This window comes from Cryptomeria japonica, chromosome 9, assembly GCF_030272615.1.
Source record: "Cryptomeria japonica chromosome 9, Sugi_1.0, whole genome shotgun sequence".
In the NCBI taxonomy this organism is placed as follows: Eukaryota; Viridiplantae; Streptophyta; class Pinopsida; order Cupressales; family Cupressaceae; genus Cryptomeria; species Cryptomeria japonica.
The window spans coordinates 261686888-261699937 of NC_081413.1; positions in this window are offsets into that span (position 1 = coordinate 261686888).

A 13050-nucleotide genomic window follows, 5' to 3' on the forward strand; every position below is an offset into this window, starting at 1 on the left:
GAGTGAATTATCCAAGCTTCTCCTCCCTGACCAAACAGTGCCAGTGGCCAGGCAACTATTTCTCTTGAACCTGAATGTGGAGTAGTTGACGCGTCACAGGAAATGGGTGCAGATTGGCAGGGACTTCCTCTAGAAATGGTTGCTCCTGGATGACTTTCCAAACTACATGTGGCTTGAAGAATACTCTCAGCTTATGATGTCTAAAGAATTCTACATGGAAGGAGGGTCAGATTCTTAGGGAAAAATTGTAAACAATTTGACTACCTATGCCCTAGCCCCGCCTCTCTGGGCCCCTAGTAGTTTTTTTTTCCTATGTGCTCAGTGCCAGTGGCTCACTCATTTTGGATTTTAAGTTTTTGAGGGACTCAAGTCTTGGACATAAAAATTATAAATTTCCAAAGCATAAATATTAATGATAATTTTTTAAATTCCAGTTTGTTTCAGTTTGCCTCTTAGAGTCTTATGGATATAAAAATGCTTTCTATAATTCTATTTCATTTTTATTAATTAAAGTTTTTCAATTGTTTTTTGTATATGAGCTACATTATTTCAATTATTTGTTAAACAATGGAAATAAATTTAATATTGTGATCTTTTTTATGTAATGCTTCTTCCTCTATATTTAAACTAAATTTAATTATATTAAATTTACTTTTTTTTTTTTATCGGTAAATATTTTTTCATTCTATTGATTCAGAGATTTCAAAATACAAAATTTGCAGTCCATCACCATGCATAAACACAGACACAAAGAGATCCATACTGCCCATAGTCTAAACTTGTAAATTATCCTACCCTACATCTAGTAGCAGTAAACAAAAAACTAGTTCGTGGCTGGTTATCCAACAAATGTTCCAGCATTGATAAAAAGTTTTGGAATTAAAAAACTAACAGTTGAAAACATTTGGAAGCAAACTAAAAATCACTAGCCGATAGGCCACTCACTCGCTATCCCCCTAGGTCGCTTCCTCTCTTCCTTCCTCGGAGGTCGATGCTTTCCCTTTTGCCACTTCAACTTTCATTTTTGGAATGCACTCTAGGCACTTGAAGTTGGGGTTTCCCTCCAAACTTGCCAATACCTATATGGCCCTACCTTCTTCAAATCTATCTCTCAATTCCACTACCAACCTCCATCCTTGCCACCATGTGCAGAGTCTTTAGGACTTCATCCACCCTGGTTAATTTCATGACAAGTTTCATAGCTTCCCACCCCACACGAGCTCGTTCACGGCACTGGTATTTGATTTCATCCTCTGGGTGATGGATAAAAGGGATAAATTCCTCTTGGTCATCCCCTTCCTTAATTCGAATGCCAACTCACGACACCACCCACTCCAAAATTGAGTCCAAGTTGATCAAAAAATCCCCATCTATCAATTTGACCAAAGTGAGTTTCACCTTTTCCACCTCTGGTTCGAATTCATAGGCCCACCCCAGAATCAAAGAGTATACCTCCATGTTGGTTCGATATCGATGACGGATATGTGCTACCTCCTCTGCAAGCATGAGATGAGCTTCCGCCCACAACTTCTCATCCTTAAACCGGAATAATACTTGCATTCATTTATCTGATACTTTGCCCAAAATGGGCACCAATTTCTTTTCTATTCGCAGTGTGAAATTGGCCTCCATTGTCACCTGCAATTTAAAAAAACACTTCCTACAAAAATAATGTAATACAGAAGCTACAAGATACAAATTTGGTCTTCTTCAAAACAAAATCTGGCATGCAGATCAAAAGCTAATAAATTCTACCTTCATCTAGGGCAGGTAATGAGTGTGGAGGATAAGGCATTAATGCCATGAGATCAGGAAAAAAGATTTCCTGCCATCCTCTCCTCCCTCCATTCGTGTGACCTGTCGTAGAGAACTTCCTTCTGTGACAAACATTCACCACCTTGACAGTTGTACTTGCCACATTTATTCACTTAACAAGTTGAGAACTGCATATTTTTGAAAAGATTGCACATATTTACTTATTTTAATTATATTAAACTTTAAATTAATATTTTAGATTTAATATTGAATGTTTTCTTTTTTATATTAATAGTTTACCTTTCAAATTGTATATCAAAATTTATATTTTTATTTAGTTATTTGTTTTATTTTAGAAACTAAGTTTCATGTTTTATACTATTTTTCAATTTCATATTTTTACAAATAATATTAACAATAGATTTAATAGTTATCTCAAACTATTGCACATCTTTAAAATTTAAATGTCTCTTATTATGGGACTGACAACATCTAACAACACTCAATAGGTACCATCGTCCGTTGGATGAGCAAAGATCAATGACTTAGGGTGGATTTCGGCCCAAATGTGGGAAGTGAACACATTTGTGAGAACTTCACCTTGAATTTAACATTTTAAATTTAATTAAATATAGTTAAGTCTATAAAGCTCTTTTTCGAGCAAAATTTTAAAATGATTAAATAGACTTAAAAAACAGATCCGAAAAGTGACACGAGTATGGTGACATGCCAGAAAAATGGCAGAAGTCATGGGACCCACGACATCTGACAACAGGTACAATCATCCGTTGGATGAGAAAAGATCAACGACTTAGGGTGGATTTCGGCCCAAATGTGGGAAGTGAACACATTTGTGAGAACTTCACCTAGAATTTAACATTTTAAATTTAATTAAATATAATTAAGTCTATAAAGCTCTTTTTTGGGCGGAATTTTAAAATGATTAAATAGACTTAAAAAACAAACCTGAACAGTGACATGAGTATGGTGACATGCCAGAAAAATGGCAGAAGTCATGGGACCCACGACATCTGACAACAGGTACAATCATTCGTTGGATGAGCAAAGATCAATGACTTAGGGTGGATTTCAGCCCGAATGTGGGAAGTGAACACATTTGTGAGAACTTTGCCTGGAAATTGGAATTGAACATTTTAACTTTAATTAAATATAATTAAGTCTATAAAGCCCTTTTTTGGGTGGAAGTTTAAAATGATTAAATAGACTTAAAAAACAGACCCGAAAAGTGACACAAGTATGGTGACGTGCCAGAAAAATGGCAGAAGTCATGGGACCCACGGGCCATGACATCTGACAACAGGTACCATCATCCAGTGGATGAGAAAAGATCAACGGCTTAGGATGGATTTCGGCCCGAATGTGGGAAGTGAACACATTTGTGAGAACTTCGCCCAGAATTGAAACGTTTTAAATTTAATTAAATATAATTAAGTCTAATGTCCTCAAAATTTATACTGAAGTAATGAATGTTTTGTCCTTCAGCATGGAATAGTTATTAATAATAATTAATAAAATTACAACATGATTCTAGATATTTTGCCATCATCTGTTGGATGAGTTAAGCTCAACGGCTTAGGGTGGATTTCAGCCCGAATGTGGGAAGTGAACACATTTGTGAGAATTTTGCCTGAAATTGAACGTTTTACATTTAATGTTGTTAGAATTTATACTGAAGCAATGAATGTTTTATCCGTCGGCATGGAATAGTTATTAATAATAATTAATAAAATTACAACATGATTCTAGATATTTTGCCCTTTAGGTATTACTTTTGTACTTTTCATATTTTTCAAAATAAGAGACTCGTAAATCATAATTATATTTCATTTCATGGACAAATCTATAAATCAAGGGAGATTCAGAAATAGCTACTAGATTTAGGAATGCAAGTTGCAACAAAGACTATATGCGCCAATCTAGTGAAATATAAATTCCGGGTAAAATCTACAACACCTACATCCTGTCCTTTTGCTTTTTTTAATCTCATGGTCCAATTTGAGGGTTAGCATTTTCAAGTTTTTATCTAGCATTATTTTGAATTATTAACAATAATAGCGATGGGGAAAACGAGAAGCAATATTTCAACAGGAAGCAAAGTGAAAAACAAAATGTGCCTAACTGAACTCGTTAAAACACCAGGTTTCACTGATGAATACCATGATATTTATGACCCTGCTATCCATGGTAAAAAGCGTATCATAGATATTAGATATACATTGTCTAGTAAGGTGGTAGATGCATCCAGGGCAAAATTTACCATTTTCAACCCAATGTTAAAACAAAAAACAAATAAAATCGCATCGTGGTGATAAGTTGATACTTTGTCATGTTTTTACCATAAAAAATATTAGGTTTTTGGCATCTTTTGGGTTGCATTGTGGTAGTAAAGTCTTGTGAATTGACTATATGTATTCCATGTGTTAAACCTAAACTTATGAAATCATGTTTGAACTTTGTCAGTCTATTCCTGCAACCATGCCAATTTATTCCTGCAGCCAAGTGATTTGTTCCTATTGTTATACGGATTATTTGGGATAATGTTATATGTGAGTTAATGAATGTATTAATTAAGTAAAATATGTATGCATGTCCTTGTATGTTGTTTTTGTTTAGTGCAGATAATAAATGATGTCGCAGTGGATGTTCTCCTTTCGCGCCTAAGGAATGAAGAATCACGTATGAGATAATTGGAGATCAAACTGAAGAGGAGCCAGGCGAGTGCAAGATATGGCATAACTGAAGCAGCCATACATCACTACGGGAGTTTAACTCTTGTGGGTATTGAATTCACAAAATATCGCTACAGCATGCAAAGACTGTGGTTAAGTTTAGATCCATGTTTCCTGCAGCCAAGCTCTAGTTATCTTCTTCATCTATCAATCATCTACATCTTCTTTTGGGCATGATTTGAGTTGTCCATTATAGTTAACCTTTTCTTTATAATAAGCTCTTCCTTTTTTCTTAGAGGTTAGATAGAATAGAAAGGAATAGAGCAGAGAATTTTGACAAGCATTATGGAGTTTTTCTTTTAGAACATGTAATCATTTTTCAAGAAGAAATGAATGAAAAATATGTTGTTCTGATCTGTTAAAATTATTTTGCTAGAAGCTTGATATCACTCATCCAAGGGGGCCCACTTGGTGAGTGATCTTGTGTTTATGTTCACTGAAATTATTTCTTCTTTAGTTGCAGTAGAAGTTCATGCCTGGATTGTTCCTACAGCCACTGGAAATAGATCCACTGACTATTCCTGCAGCCAAGCCAGAACAGAGTGATTTATGTTATTGATATTAGATCATTCCAGCATAGTTTTAATAAGTTTTCATGTAGCCTTCTATGGTTTTCATTCTTTCTTTTCCTTTTTGCATAATGCTAGTTACTGTAGAAATGCAGAATAGCCATTGAAGGAGCTTAGTGCATATATAGTGCAGACCCATTTCAAGTTTTATGTCCCTAGGTTGATAACTAAATGAACACTAGCCATGAAAATAGTAACTTTACCAGATGAATGTCCAAACTTTGGATTGAGATTTCAATTAGAGTTATTATTATTATAGTTGGAGTAGACATTTTTGGCACCATTGTTGGGGATGGTGTCAAACTAAGAACCTTTTATGATTATTATAGTTTCTAGTTAATTGGTTGAAAATTTCATGAATCTGCATACATAGCAGAAGAAGAGACCCCAGAGGTAGATTTCTGCCCACTCATCCTAATCATGCAAAAGATAATTTCCTAGATATAAATCCTTTTGCTCAACTTTACCAAGCCCCACAAAATTTGAATCACCCTGAATCTAAATTTCTAGAAGGTAGTCTTCAGTTCCTTTTTGGTCCATAAGAAGAAGAATTTCTTATAGTAACAACCCCCACAAGTCCAATGTAAGGGAACCCTCCTCCTGATGGGAATAATCCACCACCACCACTAGGTCCAACGTTTGAGTTTCCCATCTCTGATCAACATGATAATGCTAACCTCAAGAACATTCCCACATCTTCACTCCCTAAATTCTATGGGTTGGTGACAGAGGATCTAGATACATTTCTGTTTGAGTTTGATGTTCTCTGTAGGAGTTTTGGCTATACTATAGATGCCCATAGACTCAAAAATTTTCCTGCCACTTTGAAGGAGTCATCCTTGAGATGGTTTATGAGCTTGGGTAGTAGCACAGTCAACACATGGGATGAGATGAAACGGTTGTTTCTTGCAAAATACAAAGATTATTGTAGAGGCACTGATCGTCATGGGGATGATATCTTTAGAATGACACAAACCGAAGATGAGAGTCTTGAAGATTATCTGGAAAGGTTTCTATTTAGTGTCAAGAAGTCCAAGCATAGTACTCTAAATGAAGATTCCCTCAAATTGATATTTTTGAGGGGTATCAGTGATGAATACACCGATTCCTTAGATCTTATGGGAGGAGGTGACATTACACAATCTACTTGGGCTGAAATAGGACAAATTTGCAAGAAGTATTCCAGATCTACATCTAAGAAGAATAGGAGATTTAAGCCAGGGGCACCATTATCAGCATTTGAAACTGGAGTTTCTAGATTGGAACTTAGTCATCTATTAAAGGACTTCAAGGAGGACATTATAAACAATATGGCTACCCAGTTGGATACATTGGAAGCTAAGAAAAAAAATGAGGAAGCTAATGCATTCCTTGTAGAATTTTGTCCTCATTGTAAACAATGGAAGAAAGATTGTAGATGTAAGATGGTTGCTAATGTGGAAGTACCTGACTTCAAACCAATTCAAGGTGAGGACAAGCAAGTCTTCTATGTTGCTCAAAGAAGACCAAATTTTCAAAGACAAGGTATGCCACCTGATCCACTTTCTTTTTCTGGTTATAATGGTAATTCTTATGCACCAAATAACCAATGGCAACCACAGTATTCTCAAAATTTTGGTAACTATCCACATTGGTATGGGTCATAAGGCCAAGGGTAGCAATTTACTAATCAAGTTCCACAGTGGCAGCAGGCACAGGGGAACTGGTATCCACCTCAGGGTCAAGGGAACCAGTTTCAAGGGAATTGACAACCTACCTCTCAATGGAGGGGAAACCAATCATGGCCAGTCCAATCTTTTGGATATCAGCCTCTTGTTCAGCAACCACAACCTCCTACTTTAATGCCTCCTCCTGTAGGTACTGCTGCACCACCTAAACCAACACAGTTGCCTACTCAATCATTGCCAAATCCAAATATCAAATCTCAACAACAACAACAACAACAACAAGCTTATTCAGCTGATGTTAATCAGTACCCAGCCTATTCTTTATCACTAGATGGCATACACCTCCGATCTGGAACAACTTTACCTAATCCCTCTCATCCAGTTATCACTGAGGTATAGGAGGAGCAAGAAATCTCTAATTCAACAGATACAATACCCCAGAGTCAAATATTGCCACCATTTCCCCATAGATTGCAAGACAAAGAAGTTCCCATTGAACAACAACAAAGATTTGATATTATTGATCAACTAAAGCACATTTGTGTTAAAATTCCATTGTTGCAAGCAATAAAGGATGTGCCTATATATGGTAAGGCATTGAGAGAAGCATGCCTAAAGAAACCTAGCAGGAAGAAAAAGGATCCACAAACAGTGCATGTTATGGGTCAATTAGCTGATATCAAGTTAGGTAAAATTGCAATTCCAAAGTATTCTGATCGAGGTAGTCCTGTTGTGAGTATAGTCATTAATGACAGTCAAATAAAGAATGTTTTGATTGATTTAGGAGCAGCCATTAATGTAATGACAAGGGAAGTAATGAAACATCTAGAGATCAATAGTTTAAGGGCTACACCCACAGTTCTCCAACTTGTTGATGGCTCTACAATGAGACCTGATAGTATCATAAGGGATGTAGTAGTTATTCTAGATTCCTCGGAATATCCTATAGACTTTATGATTCTATCTCCAAAAGCAACATTGGGAGGATATCCGATCATTTTGGGTAGAGCTTGGCTTGCCACAGCTGATGCATATATTGGGTGTAGATTAGGACACATGACTATTTCAGATGGGAGTTCTACAAAAACATTAGCCTTGTATTCTCCAGCACAACCACAGCTTGAGAAACAACAAGTTGTTTGGCCTATCTTGGGGGAGGAATTTAAAGAAATTGACTCTATTAATCACCTTATGATGATTAATCGAGGACCACTCATGCAGTTATATGATGAGAAATCAATTCTTTATAAAATACTGATAAATGAATTTATAGAAGAGCAAAAATTGTAGGAATTGGTTCTGAATATTGCAGGTTTGGACTTTCCTGCAGCCATTGATATTTTGCATACTCTGTTGCCGCAAGAATTATCTTTTTTCTCATTTTTATGATATAAACCAGATTGATCTTACTATTAAGATAGAAGTGGAATTGAATAAATATTTGAATATCAATAGAGATCTATCAGATACTCAAAAGGAGGGCCTTGTAGACTTGCTGAAACTCCATAAAAATGCTTTTGCATGGGATTACAAGGATATGAGTGGGATTGATCTAGCAGTTTGTACTCACCGTATTTACATAAAGGATGAGTTTTGCCCACTTAGACAACCTCAAAGAAGAGTCAATCCTGCCTTGAAGGAGATAGTTAAAGAAGAATTACAAAAATTGTTGAAAGTTGGGTTTATCTATCCTATCTCTAACAGTCAATGGGTATCACCTCTAGTGATAGTGCCTAAAAAAGGAAGCAAATGGAGGGTATGTGTTGATTATAGAGCTCTGAATTTAGCAACAAGAAAAGATCATTTTCCATTGCCATTTGTGGATTAGGTATTAGATTCTCTTGCTGGTAAGAGATATTTTTCATTCCTTGATGGATTTAGTGGCTACAATCAAATACAGATAGTCCTAGAGGATCAAGAGAAGACAACATTTACTTTCCCATGGGGCATGTATGCATATTTTGTTCTTCCTTTTGGGTTGTGTAATGCTCTAGCCACTTTTCAAAGAGCAGTGATCAGTATTTTTTTTGATATTTCTCAAGATATTATGGAAATTTACATGGATGACTTCACAACTTATGGTTCTAAATTTGATCAAGCATTGGGTAATTTGAAGAAAGTTTTGCAGCAATGTGAAGACTACAATTTGTCTTTAAACAGTGAGAAGTGTTTTATCATGATGGAAGAAGGAATAGTCCTTGGTCATCATATATCTGTACAAGGCATACAGGTGGATCCAACAAAGATTGAGGTCATTCAGCATATTAATGACCTTGTGAAGCAAAAAGATGTGAGAAGTTTTCCTGGTCATACTGGATACTATAGAAGGTTTATCAAAGATTTCAGTAAAATTGCAAGTCCCTTATATTCACTGCTTACCAAAGATGCAGAATTTAAATGGACCCCAGCATGCAATGAAGCTTTCTTAAAGCTTAAGCATGCTTTGACTCAAGCACTAGTTCTTAAGGGGCCAAATTGGTCTTTACCATTCCAAATCCATATAGATGCATCTGATTATGCAATAGGAGCAGTGCTAGGCCAAAGAATTGACAAATTGGAAAATGTGATATATTATATTAGTAAGAATTTGCCGCGACCTGAATTGAGTTACATAGTTACTGAAAAGGAAATGCTAGTTGTCATATATGGACTTAACAAATTTAGACACTATATCACAAGGTATCCCATATTTGTGCATACAGATCATACTGCAATTAGATATCTCATGAATAAGCCATCAATCACTGGTAGATTAGCTCGCTGGTTATTGTTGATGCAAGAATTTGATATCACAGTTGTTGATAAGCTAGGGAAGTCTAATGTGGTTGCAGATTATCTTTCATGTCTTCAATTGCAGGAAGATTGTACAATAATAGATGACACTTTTCCAGATGAACATTTGTTTCTCATACAAGCTCACACTCCTTGGTATGTTGATATTGCCAACTATCTAGCTACAACTAAGATGCCAATTTATTTCTCTCCTAAGGAAAAAAGGTTGCTAGTTGAAAAATGTTTTAACTTTTCATGGATTGTTGATTGTCTATTTTATACTGGACTTGACCAAGTCATGCGAAGATGTTTAAGAGAAGATGAAACATATGACATCCTGCATACATGTCATGATGAGCCATGTGGAGGTCATTTTGATGCCAAAAGAAAAACACTGAATATACTTAATATAGGATACTATTGGCCCATATTACACAAGGATGCAGCTCAGTACACAAAGAAATGTGATAGATGTCAACGAATGGGCAAATCTACAAAATCTGATGAGATGCCACTATATCCTCAAATATCAGTTGCACCATTTGACAAGTGGGGATTAGATTTTGTTGGCCCAATTGATCCCCCTTCTAATGGCATATCTTATATCTTGGTATGTATAGACCATGTAACAAAATGGGTAGAAGCTAGAGCCATGACACATGCAAGAGATAATAAGGTGGTTGAGTTTCTCTATGGAGAGATATTTACAAGATATGGAGTACAAAGGGAAATTGTCTCTGACCAAGGACCTCAATTTACTTCAATATTGATAAAGGCTTTGGTCAATGAATACAATATAAGACACAGGAAATCTACTCCATATCATCCACAGTCTAATGGACAGGTAGAAGTTACAAATAGAGAGCTTGAGACTATTCTTACAAAAACAGTGTCTGTTCATAAGAAAGATTGGTCTCATCACCTTTCAGAAGCAATTTGGGCATATAGAACAACTTGGAAAACACCAATTGGTTTCACACCTTTTGAGATAGTTTATGACAAAACAACAATGATGCCTATTGAATTTGAGCATAAAACTTTGAGAACAACTTTGCAATTAAATATTGCATTGTTTGAAGCACAGAAAGAATGCATTCAACAATTAAATGCTCTAGATGAATGGAGAAAGATAGTTGTTCACTAGATAGAATTGATTCAAAATCAAAGAGTAAAATGGCATGATAAATAAATCAAGGAAAGGAAATTCAAAGTTGGTGAGTGGGCATTACTTTATGATTCCAGATATAAAGATGCTATGTGAAAGCTTCAAACCAGGTGGTTAGGTCCTTATGAAATAGAAGAAGTTTTCTAGAATGGAGCAGTCCATTTGTCCACAATTGATCCTGTTCAATTTAAACTCTTAGTAAATGGGCACCGACTAAGACTATATCATAAGCCAGGTACTAAAGAAGAGTTCCTGCAGTAGTTTATTCCACAAAGTGACATAAAGGTTCTTGCAGCCACTGAAAAGGTTCCTGCAGCAACTGACACTGATTCTGCAGCAACACATGAGCTTCTTGTTGCAATTAAGCAAGGTAATAAAGGTAATGTTCTTGTAGCCTCTGCAGTGAACATATTTGCCATTTCATAATAAAATATTTCCATTTTATATGGGAATATTCTTCTCCGTACATAAAATCCCATCCACGAGATTCCATCCCACATTCTTACCTATCATTTCATTTCATTTTGCCTTCATTTTTGTGCAATTGCAGGTACGTGTATATTGTATTTTATTTTAATTATGCATTTATTAGTTCATTATGATTATATCCTATTTAAATCCACTCCACTACTCGAAATCTTGTCAGCTTGTGTGGACACGTGCTAGGTTAAGTTAGGGGGGGTACTTTATGGTTCATTTTCCAATATGATTAATTATCAGTCCTTTTTGGTACCTAGAATTGATCTACTCCCCATCATTACTTATTATGTTATTATTTCATGCAAGTGAATAATAAATTTTGCCACCAGAATTAAGATATGTAAAGAGATTTCATTTTTAGCAATACTGTCAAATATTCTGGTTCAACTGTAGAGAGAATAATATCAGAGTAAAAGATGGGTGGTGATCTAATTTGCCATGAGCCAATAGTCCATGAAGGGTTGTTGCAGGATGGTCTTTGTGAGCATTATTTCTAAAACCATGGTTGGTTGGATTACAATGAAGAAATTGCTGCAAAATTCATGCATTCTTTTAATGAAGGAGAAGCTACGGTTAAAGATTTGAGGGTAATTGCTATGGAGTAGTGAATAGAAAAAGTAACAAAGTTGCTGCAGGAAGGAGAACTCTTTCCAAAATCAAAAGATGCGAGGAGTGTCAAGGCAGAGTTCACAACTCCCACTGACGGACCCTTAATGGTGGATAGACAAGGAACTTGAAGGGTTTCTCTACCAGCACATTGGCCTCAAGTAGCTTTGTATGTTATGAAATACATTACATGTGAAGGGCAGTATTCAAAGCTACATTCACCTCATTTTAAGTTACTTAGTCATCTGCAGCATGGCCGACAAGTTAATGTTCCTAATTTCTTATACCATCTCATTTCTACAAGTGCTAAGGAGACGCGAAAGAATGGAAATCGCTCTGTTAGCCATCATGGACTAGTTAAGCTACTTGTACAGTGGTCCCTGAGAGATGTTTCACAAATGGAATGGGGTGTATTTGTGGATATACAACAATTTAGGGTTGATGATGCCCCTGTAGCAGATAATCCACCGGTTGAAGAAGAAAATGTTGCAGATAATCTGTCTGTTGAAGATGAGGGTTTGTTTGTTGCTGAAGGAGCTGCAGTTATTATGGAAGAAAATATTGAATCAAAACCAATTGAAGAACAACCCTCTACTTCTCTTCAAAGAGATTTGCCAGTTTTGCGAAGGAAGGGAAAAGAGTTAGAAATGGGTGAAATAGAGGAAGAATTTATTACCCGGCCACAGGTAACTCAAATTCCTCTTGCAACCAAGAGGCGTAGGACAAAAATAAAAGCTCCTGTAGCCATTCCAAAAGTATATGTGATAAGAACATGAAGGAGGACATAGAAGACTCAACTTGTGGGTAATCCAATAGAGGTTATTGCAGTAGAAAATTTGGAAGAAGGAAGCCCTGTGGAGGATGAAATTCAAGAAAATGTTATTAAGATTTAAGAAAATGTTGTTGAGGATAAACTAGCAAATCTTGCTTCTGTGGCACTGCAATTTGAAGAAAATGTTGAAGATGTTCTACAGTAGCCTAAGGAAAATATGGGAGGTATGCCAGCTCAGAATGAGGAGTTTATTGAAGAAATCCCACGATCTAAGGTAGTACCTATAAGACCTCCTTCATCAGTAAGTAGTTTATCTATTGCTTTAACATTTTATAGACAATGGGAAATAGAGAAGGATAGGTTATAAGGGATTATTGATAAACAACAAAAAGAGATTGAAAAGAGAAATAATAGAATTGAGGAATTAGAGGCTAAGGTAGAAATAATTTATGATATGGTTCCTGAGTTGAGGCAATGTAGGGAACCTCCAAGAATTTATGCAATATATTTGAAA